The sequence below is a fragment of the Bubalus kerabau genome, chromosome 9 (genome assembly GCF_029407905.1).
Source record: "Bubalus kerabau isolate K-KA32 ecotype Philippines breed swamp buffalo chromosome 9, PCC_UOA_SB_1v2, whole genome shotgun sequence".
Lineage (NCBI taxonomy): Eukaryota > Metazoa > Chordata > Mammalia > Artiodactyla > Bovidae > Bubalus > Bubalus kerabau.
Window position 1 is genome coordinate 62,027,345 of NC_073632.1, and position 12,183 is coordinate 62,039,527.

A 12,183-nucleotide genomic window follows, 5' to 3' on the forward strand; every position below is an offset into this window, starting at 1 on the left:
CAATAAGTTGTGTCAGAGATTGATTTTTGCTGGATTTGCTGTGTGTATGCTGAAATATGTAATTACTATTGGTTTCACAGTACAAGTAGCTTAAAGCAGTCATCTCTTTTATAGAAAGCTTTCATATCTTCTCTCATTTCTCTAAATTTAGGTACAGTTATTCTCCTATCTTTGAAAATGTTCTCCACATTGGAAATGACTCATGATTCTTTGGAAATCTACACAAACCCTGATGTATCCAAGTGGTGAGTTTTTCCAAATTTACTCGAATACTATTTGCTGAAGATGCCAAATGGCATTTCTAAATCATTGAGCCTACTTAATCTCATATTGTGGTCCCTTGTAAACTTTGATAAGAGGATGTTGCAATTTACTGCATTTATTTCTTTTAAAAATGAAACTTTCTTTAGAGCTGTGATTTAATTATTGATGACTATAAAATCCATTTCCTTTGTAATATTCTAGCAGTTATGGTATTTGTTTGCTATTGCATGATATTTGGTTTAACATCCGACAATGTAAAATAGTCAGGGTTCAGTTTCAGAGAAGGTAGACTCTTACATTGTAGAAAGCATCACATTTAACTGGGAACCATTTTTAAGTGTATACTTCAGTATGTTAAGTATATTTACATCGTTGGGCAACAGATCTCTAGAGCTTTTTCTTCTTGAAAAAGTGAAATTCTGTACCCACTAGAGACCAATTCTCCCTTCCCCTCCCACTGCCCCTTCACAATTACTTTTCTATCTTGTTTTTATAATTTTGATCAATCAGATATACTTTCTATGAGTAGAATCATATAGTGTTTGTTTTTTTGTGACTGACTTACCTTGCTCAGAATATTGACCTTGAGGTGTATCCATGTTTTAACATTGACAAGATTTCATTTTAAGACTATGTAATTTTCCATTATATGTATATGTTACATTTTATTTATTCATATGTTGATGGATATTTGGGTAGCTTTTACCTTTTGGCTCTTACGAATGATGCTGCAATGAATAGGAGAGTTCACATATCTCTTTGAGATACTGCTTTGATCTGTTAGATATACACCCAGAAGTAAAATTGCCAGATCATATGGCAGTTCTATTTTTAATTATTTGAGGAACCTCTGTATAATTTTGCATAAGGGTTACACCATTATATTTCCACCAACAATCCACAAGATTCCAATTCCTCTACATCCTTGTGAGTACTCATTTCCTATTCTTTTGATAGTGGCCATCCTAATAGATTCACAATGCTATTTCATTGTGATTTTGATTTGCATTTCTCTTATTATTAGTGATGTTGAGCACCTTTTCCTATTCTTGTTGGCCATTCATATATCTTCTTTCTAAAATTATCTATGTGCATCATTTGTCCATTTTTTAGAACAAAGTATCTGGTTTGTCTTGTTTAGTGGGAGTTTATTTTGGATGAATAGGATATTTAGATATTTTAAGCACAGGAAGATATGTTGCCGTGTATTTAATGGCTTTAAAAGTCATTGATTACGCTTAAGAAATATATTTTAGGTTAAGCTTTCAAAAGGACTTCAGTGAAGAACAGAGTCACAATGGGAAGTAATATTCTTTGACTAAGAAAATTAGAAAGCTGTCACTGCATATCCCAGCTCTAGAGTCATGCTGTGCCATATAACCAAATAAGGAGGCCACAGCAAGACTGGAAAATTTAGTCAAAAAGCCATTCTCAGAAAATCCTCATGATCAGGGAGGCACTGTTACAACTGCAGCTTCCAAAACACCTGCAAAAAGTCACCAGGAAATTGAATACCCTACACAACTCTTATAATTAATACTCATGGATCAAGTGACCACACATTAATATTTTTGTTAATGCTGCAAAAGAAAACCAGACACCCTGTGATGGTCTTTGCAAGTAGAAATGGGGAAAAAAAAAAAGCATAAGTAGCCTCTACATCACATTAATCATGCTAATGTCATGACAATGTATCTGATTGGCAGAGCCAAAATCATATACAGAACTGTAGTTGCAAGAATTTGTAGAAAAATGCAGAATTGTAGCCTCTGAAATATGAAACCATTCCAGAAATATATTAAGATGGCTATCGGGCTCCAATCCATCATATCTACCTCTAATTAAAGTAATGGAATTTACTTCTCTTTGTTTTCCTCTTATTATGGTAAGAGTGAAAGAGGTTGGGTTTAGAAGTTTTCATTTATTAAAATCATCCTGGTATGATTTTCCTAAAATTCAAGTCTGATTATGTCATTCTTTTGCTTAGACCATGACATGTTAGTACAAAATATTAATTATTTATTATAATTGTGTTTGTTTGTTCTTTTTTGATACTTCAAAAAGATATACTCACTTACTGGCTTCCATACTGGCTCTTTTGGCAGTGAAAGATGGTTGACCTTTGTGACTATATTCTAAATTAGATTAGCATGTGTGTATGCCAACTGTAGGCAACTCTACTTTTATTTATGAGCCATGATAAAGTTAATCCCAGTCACAGGTGTTATTCTGGATAATGGATGAGAATAAACTGATAGAAATGAGAATTATTTATAATATATAAGAAAGAAGAAATGAAAGTTAGAAGTCATCTGGCTTCTAAGAATATTGAACTGTCCAATAAAATTAAAGCTGCTATATACATGAAGAGGTAGAATAGCTTTTTAATTGTCCAGAAATCAAATATGCAAAACCTGTTTTAGCCTGTATTTAATATGTAGACATTTGTTAGAAAAATGATCTTTTTCAGAAGGAAATATAATGGAATTTATATGTTTCTTATAAGTCAAAATGTTACACATTATTGAAAATGTCATTCCAACTTAATCCTAAAATTACTACTCTATTTTGTTCCAAGTAATTTACAATCAGATTTAAAGACAGAAATATTAATGGAGTAAGTTTAGGAACCAAGTTTTCATTTTCAATAAAATGACAATTTCTAAGGAATTATAATCCTTGAACAGAAATGTTAGAGATAATGTCTTCTAAAATAGCTCATGATAGGAATATTGAGATTATTACATTTTGATTATAAAGCTGATATGGGATGCTATTATAGATTAAAATCTAAGAGAAAAAGTTTTCAAGAGGAATTTTGGTATGTTCCAATGTCCTTAGGAATTATAAAACTATATCCACATAAGAAGCATATCACAATTTTCTTCTTATAGAACTATGGGATTTTCATCAACCCCCAGTTATCAGTGAAGGTTATTCATTCACTGATTCAAATATATTTACTTAATGCCTACTGTGTTTCAGGCATATAGCTAAGAGGTCATAAAAAGGAATAGAGAAAACATCTTTCCAGTGATGCTTGTATTCTAGTACAGATAGACAATAAACAAAATAAATAAGCATAATAAAGTAATAAATCAGGTATTAACAAATGCCATGGAGAAAAATGAAGCAACAAATAAGGAGATGAAAGTCTTATGAAATTGAAAACTGGGTCAAGACCCAAAGTTGGTGAAATACAGCATTGTTTATAAGAAGAGTACTCAAGGTAAAATCAGGGTTTTGTGCAAAATCTTTAGGTCAAAGCTTGCCCAGAATGTTTGAGGAATAGTAAAGGAGGTCACTGTGCATGGAGGAAATAATGGGGAGATGTGATTGGAGAGAAAAGGAAAAATAAAATCAGTAGAGCCTCATAGGCTATCATAATGATTTGGTTATTCTTTTAAGTCATTGGACGGCTTAAAGAAAAAAAAGTAATTGGTCAAGGAGATTATAAGGAATAAATATGGAGCAGAGGGACAAATTTAGAGACGGCTAAAATAATCTAAGCAAGAAATTGTTATGGCTTGTGGATTATGGTACCAGAGCATGGAGGTGCAAAGAAGTAAAGGAATGATAAAAGCCATATTTTAAAAATATTCACTAGGGGAAAAGAATTAATGCACTTGATTTTAGCTAGAGGTGTAGATATTTTGTCTCTAGTAAAAAAAGAGATGGAATATATATTATTAAGTGATACGGAGACTTACTGATGTTCTATTCCTAGAATTTTTTTCTCAGTTTGTAGCAGACTCACCAACTATGAGGGAATAAAGTGAACATATCTGGCAAATACAGCATGATTGCCATGGAACTCTATAGACTGTGTACTTTACATTGATAGTAATATGCATAAAGTGTAAACAGCATGATGGTATATAAATTTCTAGCCATATTTAGTTACTCATGTATAGGATCAGAGGAGACAGAGAGTTAGATTTAACTAGGGTTTTTAACTAGGGTTAGGATTTTGCTAAAATGAATACAAAATATAAAGGTGATGAGATTTAAAAATATATGGAAAGGAGTAATTTTATTGATGGGATATAGAATCAAAACTAAGGTTGAAAATGATGTGAGTATGGTGAGGCATGGTAGAATGGTAGTCAGATTCATAGACTATAGGTTCTAGTGGGTATGAAAGAATTAATGGAGTTGCAGTACTAAGGGAGTGAATTAAAGTAACTAGAGAGTGGTATGGAGAAGGCAATGGCACCCCACTCCAGTGCTCTTGCCTGAAAAATCTCATGGACAGAGGAGCCTGGAAGGCTGCAGTCCATGGGGTCGCTGAAGGTCTTACATGACTGAGCGACTTCACTTTTAGTTTTCACTTTCATGCATTGGAGAAGGAAATGGCAACCCACTCCAGTGTTCTTGCCTGGAGAATCCCAGGGACGGGGGAGCCTGGTGGGCTGCTGTCTATGGGGTCGCACAGAGTCGGACACGACTGAAGCGACTTAGCAGCAGCAGCAGCAGCAGAGAGTGGTATGCATGAAACTGAGATTAGGAAGAATTTGTATTTGTTTATAATGACAGGATCCAGTGCCTGAATATAGAAGTGAAAGATTGATAAAGGGTGGAAGAAAAGTTCGTAGAAAGAGAATCAGAGAAACCTAGAGAATAGGTAATAGAAGGATCGTATTTACAGATAATGAAATGACTAGAAATATAAGAAAAGTGTTGAAATAAATGGCAGTATAGAGTAACTTAAATTTTCAAAGCATAGACATCATCTATGTGCCCAATGACTGCAATTTTTCAATTGCCTGTGATTCAAAGGTAAATGATTTTAGGGATAGAATTGGGAAAATGCCTGAAAGAATAAAGGAGAGAAAAGAGAACTCCAAAAATGGCACTGGAAGTGTCAGGGGGAAAAGAATTGCCACTGAGTATCCCTCTAGGTAAGCTGTTGCTCCACATACTTTTCTGAAGATGGACATACCTATAGGGATTGGCTACCTCTACACTAATGACTTTGTTGAAAATAATTCTGTGCAATGTCTCCTTTGCCTGTGTGGTTAAAGGAATGGGCTGGGCAGGATTGTATACTGGTGAAATTTTAACATTCAGGATGTAATTCATATCCTTCAAATTAACTCTATAAATTTTGAACCACCTGGTTATTATCTAAAATTAAACATGTGGAGAATTATATTAAAGGTTCCTCCTTAGAAATGGCTTTCCTCAATGTGCTAAGACTATAATATAACTTAATTAGAGAGCTTTGCTACCATCAGCAACTTTGTGTGTTGGAAACCAGCTATTTTAAATTACAAATTTTCTCATTAGCCATTGAATAGTCCTAGAGATAAGAAAGCTTGCATTGCTACATATTTCTCCCAAGCTGTCTTTGGAGATGGGATTGTTGTTCTCTTGGATGAATTTTAGACTTCAGCTTTGCTAATTACCAGGAAAGGGGAATATTACATATGAGCAATCAATTTTCATAGAAGAAGTACATAAGTTAAAGGAGATTAGAGGTCATAAGAATGTCTGTTCATAAGTGCTTTATAATTTTTATACACTTTTAAAATCTTATTTGTAGTAAGATGATCTTTGCTATGCTTAGAGTAAATTACCCTAACCATCTTTTTCTTAGTTATTTTTTATGTAGCAGGAGCAGAAAAATACTCTTTTTTGAGGGGTAACATAGCAAAAATAAGAATTCACCCCATCAAAAACAAATTGGTGAAACTCCTCAGTTGCATTGCTTATGTAATTTTTATTTTATTTTTCCACAAGAGAAAGGTCTTAGTATTTTTATCACCTTGTTAGTTGCTCAGTCGTGTCCAACTCTTTGCGATCCCATGAGTATAGCTTGCCCTCCTCCTCTGTCCATGAAATTCTCCAGGCAAGAATACTAGAATGGGTTCCCATTTCCTTCTGCAGGGGAATCTTCCCAACCCAGGAATCGAACCTAGGTCTCCCAAATTGCAGGCAGATTCTTTACCATCTGAGCCATAGGGAAGTCCATTTCATCACCTTAGTTACCATAATATTTTTTCTAAAGACTTGTATTTCATAATCAAGAAAGATGCTAAAGGTTTTTGAGGGCTTAGAATTTAAATTTCTGGAGCTACATTAAAATTACCTTTACAATCCTATATATTCATTTTGATGAGTAAATATATTTTCAAGTATGCCTCTTCAAGTATTCAGTTCAGTTCATACCTCAGTTGTGTTCTGACTCTTTGCGACCCCATGAACCGCAGCATGCCAGGCCTCCCTGTCCATCACCAACTCCCAGAGCCTACCCAAACTCCTGTCTATTGAGTCAGTGATGCCATCCAACCATCTCATGCTCTGTCCCCTTCTCCTCCTGCCCTCAATCTTTCCCAGCATCAGAGTCTTTTCAAATGAGTCAGCTCTTCGCATCAGGTGGCCAAAGTATTGGTGTTTCAGCTTCAACATCAGTCCTTCCAATGAACACCCAGGACTTATCTCCTTTAGAATGGACTGGTTGGATCTCCTTGCAGTCCAAGGGACTCTCAAAAGTCTTCTCCAACACCACAGTTCAAAAGCATCAATTCTTCTGCAATCAGCTTTCTTCACAGTCCAACTCTCACATCCATACATGACCACTGGAAAAACCATAGCCTTGACTAGATGGACCTTTGTTGACAAAGTAATGTCTCTGATTTTTAATATGCTGTCTAGGTTGATCATAACTTTGCTTCCAAGGAGTAAGCGTCTTTTAATTTCATGGCTGCAGTCATCATCTGCAGTGATTTTGGAGCCCCCCAAAATAAAGTCAGCCACTGTTTCCACTCTTTCCCCATCTATTTGCCATGAAGTGATGGGACCCATGCCATGATCTTAGTTTTCTGAATGTTGAGCTTTTAAGCCAACTTTTTCACTCTCCACTTTCACTTTCATCAAGAGGCTCTTTAGTTCTTCAAGTATTAATGTGTGCTAAAAAATACAACAAAGTCTTGAAAATAACCACTACAAATATATGCAACTTCTCATCAAAAGCCACAATTAAATGTCATGAAGGTCCATTTCATCCCTTTATTTGTTTAGAGGTAAAAATAAGAGGAGTAAAATGCACAGTCTGTAGCAGTTCAAACTCCAGATATTCAATTACCTGGTGGCAGATGATCATTAGATTAGATACATCCTAGCACATCACAGAGGGGGAAAAGGTTCCTCTAGAGACAAAGGTGCTTTAAAGCAATTTCACTTCTCATTATGTTTCCTGTAAGATTTTATTTGTGTCTGATTTAAAATAGGATATAATCTAGAGAAAGAAATCAAAAGATTAACATCATCTTATTATCTTGTATGAAATGGGCCTGGGCTCAGGCTTATGTGATGAAAACTATAGAAATTCTCTTTTATTTAAAATGAGGGGATTGTGACTGAATAGAAAATATGAGCAGACATATTAGTTTCGTGTTCTGGCATAGCATAAGTTAATGTCTATGATTAAAATGTTTAGCTTTCTTGTTATACACCTAAATAACATTTTTGTGTTTTTTTCATTCCTGGATTGTGACCTTTGTAAAATTTTTATTAAATGAAATATTAGGGCTTGCAATAAATATTAGTCAAATTTAATTGAATTATGAAAAAAAATGTTTCTTTTACTTATTTCATCCTCAGCATTAGAAAGCAGTAAACTTGTAAAAGCATTTTTCACACACAATGAAGCTAATTCAGGTTGTGTCCTGTTGACTTAGTTTTAGACATTGTAAATTTGAAAAACATATATTCTGACCTTTTATGTGCTAATTACTTTATGTGGAATTTATGTTGGGAAGTGTTAGGAAATAAGATTTAGGATACTCTTGCATGTGCTATTGATGTTTATAATTTTGAGTGGAAAGGGGTCTTACTACCCTGAAGCTGTTTAAAAACTAGAAAAAATAGACAAAATTTGTGGTACTCAAAAATATGCATCTTGATTCTTATTTTCCATTTTTCCCTTAACATAGTTGGTGGAAAAGTATTTTTCTCTTTCTCTTGAAAACAATCTCTGTCTTTGATTTCAAAGTTTTAAAAATAGCTTTTAGATAGTAAATTGTTCTGTAGTCATATAGATTAATAGAATCTTAATTAAGAAATTAGAAAAGACAATCCTTTATACTAATCAAGTTGTTTGAAATAGCAAGTTTTTCAGTGCATTGAAAATATCTTCAGAATGTCAGTGGCTGTCAGGGAAAGTGTTTATTTCTTACTCTGAGATCTGAGAACCCAACTCCCCTGGGTTCATCTAGTTTAAGCTGTATATGAGGCTTCAGTTTAGTTTATACTTTTCTCATTTGTCTTCATCATGCTTCAACCAGCTACTACTCAGGGTATTTGCTCCTAATGGTAAATAGCAGAAGTACAAGAGATCAAAACAAATCCTGCAAGATTTGAAACCTCTGCTTTTATTATACTCACTACAATTCCATTGGCCATGGAAACTCACATGGCCAAGCTTAACATCAATGAGGTGAGAAATTATCTCTTACAGTGAGGTAGGTGAAGAGACAATGGCATAGAGGGAACAAAGAAGTGTTGGAAAACTGTAATTTACCACAGTGTCAAATGTGATTAAATAGCAGTTCCTCTCCCATCCTCCAGAAAAACCATAGTAAACTGTCAATTAGCAGTGGGGATGGCCATTATGGTCATTCAATTCTAATATTTCTCCCACTCAACTCCATGCCTCTCTAATAAACAAACTAACCCATTCATAGCTAGAGAAGAGAGAGATGTTATGGGAAGGTGAACTATAAAGAAAAGAAATCAATTAAATTTCTTGGGCTTCCCAGATGACTCGGATGGTAATACAGGAAACCTGGGTTTGATCCTTGGGTTGGAAAATGCCCTGGAGAAGATGAAAGGGAAGTCACTTCTTGCTCTGTATGACTGGCTGACATTTAAATAGAGGCAATATTGTGGGATCTGTCCTTGGTGCTGAACACATTCTCCTGATGGCACTTTTCAGGGGCAACATTCAGAACATAAGCAATACTTTTCTCTCAGTCGATGGCTTCACTATTCCTTTCTGTTGTGTGTGTGTGTAGTTCACTCCTCATAGTCTCTAGAGTCTTGGCACACTTTTTAAACATTTCTCTTTAGTAGGACTTAAAAGAGCTCTAGGCCCACTCTCCTATATTGCTTATTTCTGTTTCAAGGAAGCACTCATGCATATTTTGATATATCAGTGAAAAGTAGTCCAGTTATTCCCTAGAAGCACTCAGTTACCTGTTTTTTCCCTGGTTAAGCAGCTCTCTAAGCAACTTCTTTCACTTGCTTTCCATTTTTTTCCCAAACTGAGAAGGACATGCTCCAAAATTTGCTTAGAAAATGCTTAGAAAATTTGCCTGTCTATAAGTGATGTGAAAGAAGTGTTTTCACTCTCCCATCCTTTTCCACAAGATGAAGGGGGTGGGAATTATGGAGGGTAGCAATTTTCTTTCAAAAAGCCAAATGAAAAATAACTTATTTTTATTTTGTAGCATATTTTAATTGAAATATTATTGGCATATAATATTATGTTAGTTTCAAGTGTACCACATAATGATTTGACATTTGCATATGAAATGATCACCACACTAAGTCTAGTAACCATCTGACCCATATAAAGTTACCAAGTTCCTTATGCTGTATATTATATCCTCATGACATTAATTACACAACCATAGGTTTACATCTCTTAATCCCCTTCACCTACTTCACTCATCCCCTACCCGCTCCCTTCTGGCAACCACTCATTTGCTCTCTATATTTATGAGTCTGTTTTCATTGTATTTTGTTTGGTTGGTTTTTGAGACTGCACGTAAAAGTGAGATCATGTGGTACTTGTCTTTCTCTGTTTGACTTATTCAACTTTACGTAGTTGCTCTAGATCCATTCATATTATTGCAAAAGGCAAGATTTCATTTTTGAAGGCTAATATTCCATTATATATATGCATATATATATATATAATATCCTTTTTATGCATTCATCTATCAATAGACACTTAGGTTGCTTCTATATGTTGGCTATTGTAAATAAAGCTACAATGTACATAGGGTGTACATATTTTTTTCAAATTAGTGTTTTTGCTTTAAATAATTACACATGAGTAAAATTGTTGAATCAAAGGGCAATTTTATTTTTAATTTTTGAGAAACCTCTATACTATTTTCCATAATGGCTGCACCAATTTACAATCCTACCTACAGCACACAAGGGTTTCTTTTCTCCACATCTCTCTTGTTGCATTTTTGATAGCCATGCTGAAAGATGTGAGTTGATATCTTATTATGGTTTTGATTTGCATTTCCCTGATGATTAGTTATGTTGAGCATTTTCTTCATGTGCTTTTTGGCCATTTGTATGTCTTCTTTGGAAAAAATGTCTATTCAGTTCCTATGCTTTTTTAAAAATGAGGCTGTTGGAGTTTTTGATGCTGTGCAAGTTCTATGTATATTTTGGATATTGACCTTTTATTAGGTTTATCAGAAATATCTTCATCCTTTATATAGGTGGACTTTTCATTTATTGATAGCTTCCTTTCTTTGAAAAAGCTCTTTAATTTAGTGTAACCTCATTTGTTTCTTTTTGCTTTTGTTTCCCTTGCCTGAAAAGATATAGCTAAAGAATTTAGAAAAGACCAGTGTCAAAGGGCGTACTGACTATGTTCTTTTCTGGGAGTAGATTCAAATTTTATATTTAAATCTTTAATCCATGTTGAATTAATTTTTATATGATATGAGAAAGTAGTCCAATTAGATTTTATTTCATGTAGCTGTCCAGTTTTCCCAATACCATTTATTAAAGAGGTTGGTTTTTCCCATGATTAGCTCTTACCTCCTTTGTTGCAGTTTAATTGACTATATAAATGCATGGGTTTATTTCTGAACTCTCTATTCTGTTGATCTATGTGTTTTTTGTGCCAGTACCATGCTATTTTGATTATTGTATCTTTATTATATTAATAATATTAATTTTCCTACTCTAATTAACATATATATATTTATTATCTTCAGTGTTCTTTGTCACTGTCTTATAGTTTCCAAATACAGATGTTTTACCTCCTAAGTTAGAGTTTTTTTCCCCTAGATATTTTATTATTTTTGATGTGATTATAAATGAGATTGTTTTCTTAATTTTCTTTCCTGATAGTTTTTTGTTAATGTGCAGAAACCCAACAGATTTCTATATGTTAATATTGTATCCTGAAGTATTAGTGAATTTATTTCTTAGTTCTAATAGTTTTTGATGGTATTATATAGTATCATGTCATCTGCAAATATTGACAGTGTTCCTTCTTCCTTTCAAATTTAGGTTTCTTTTATTTCTTTCCCGTTTTATTTCTGCAGCTAGAACTTTCAATACTATGTTGGACAAAAGTGGCACAAGTGCACATTCTTGTCTTGTTTCTAATCTTAGAAACAATGCTTTTAACTTTTCAGTGTTGATTATGATATTGGCTGAGTTGGTCATGTTTAGCATTTATTATATTGAGGTATATTTCCTCCATACCCACTTTGTTGAGAATTAACATAAATATGTTGAATTTGTGCAAAGCTTTTCCTGCATCTGTTGAGATGGTATTATAATTTTTCTTCAATTTATTAATGAGATTTGGCATATTAGCTAATATGCAGATATTGAAATATCCCTGCATCACTGGGATAAGTCCCACTTGGCCATGGTATATGATATGTTAATAAACTGTTGAATTATTTGCTAATATTTTATTGAGGATTTGCATCCATGTTGTCAGTGATACTGACCTTTAATTTTCTTTGTCTTTGGTTTTTGATATCAAGGTGATGTTGGCCTCATAATTTGATCTCAGAAGTGTTCCATCTTCTTCAACTTTTTGTAGAAGGATAGGTGTTAAATCTATGTTAAATGTTCAGTAGAATTCACTTGTGAAGCTATCTGCCCCTAGACTTTTTAATTGTTGACAGCTTCTTTTTAAAATTACTG

General features: G+C 33.9%; 1 long non-coding RNA gene across 2 annotated transcripts in view; it reads left to right on the forward strand.

Moving 5' to 3' along the window:
* LOC129619935 (uncharacterized) overlaps window positions 1-12,183 on the forward strand; it is a 106,374-nt gene that overhangs the window by 56,085 nt on the left and 38,106 nt on the right. For both annotated transcript variants that reach the window (XR_008698295.1, XR_008698294.1), the window contains exon 2: window positions 152-245. This is a non-coding gene — a long non-coding RNA (uncharacterized LOC129619935). The remainder of the gene's footprint in view (window positions 1-151; window positions 246-12,183) is intronic.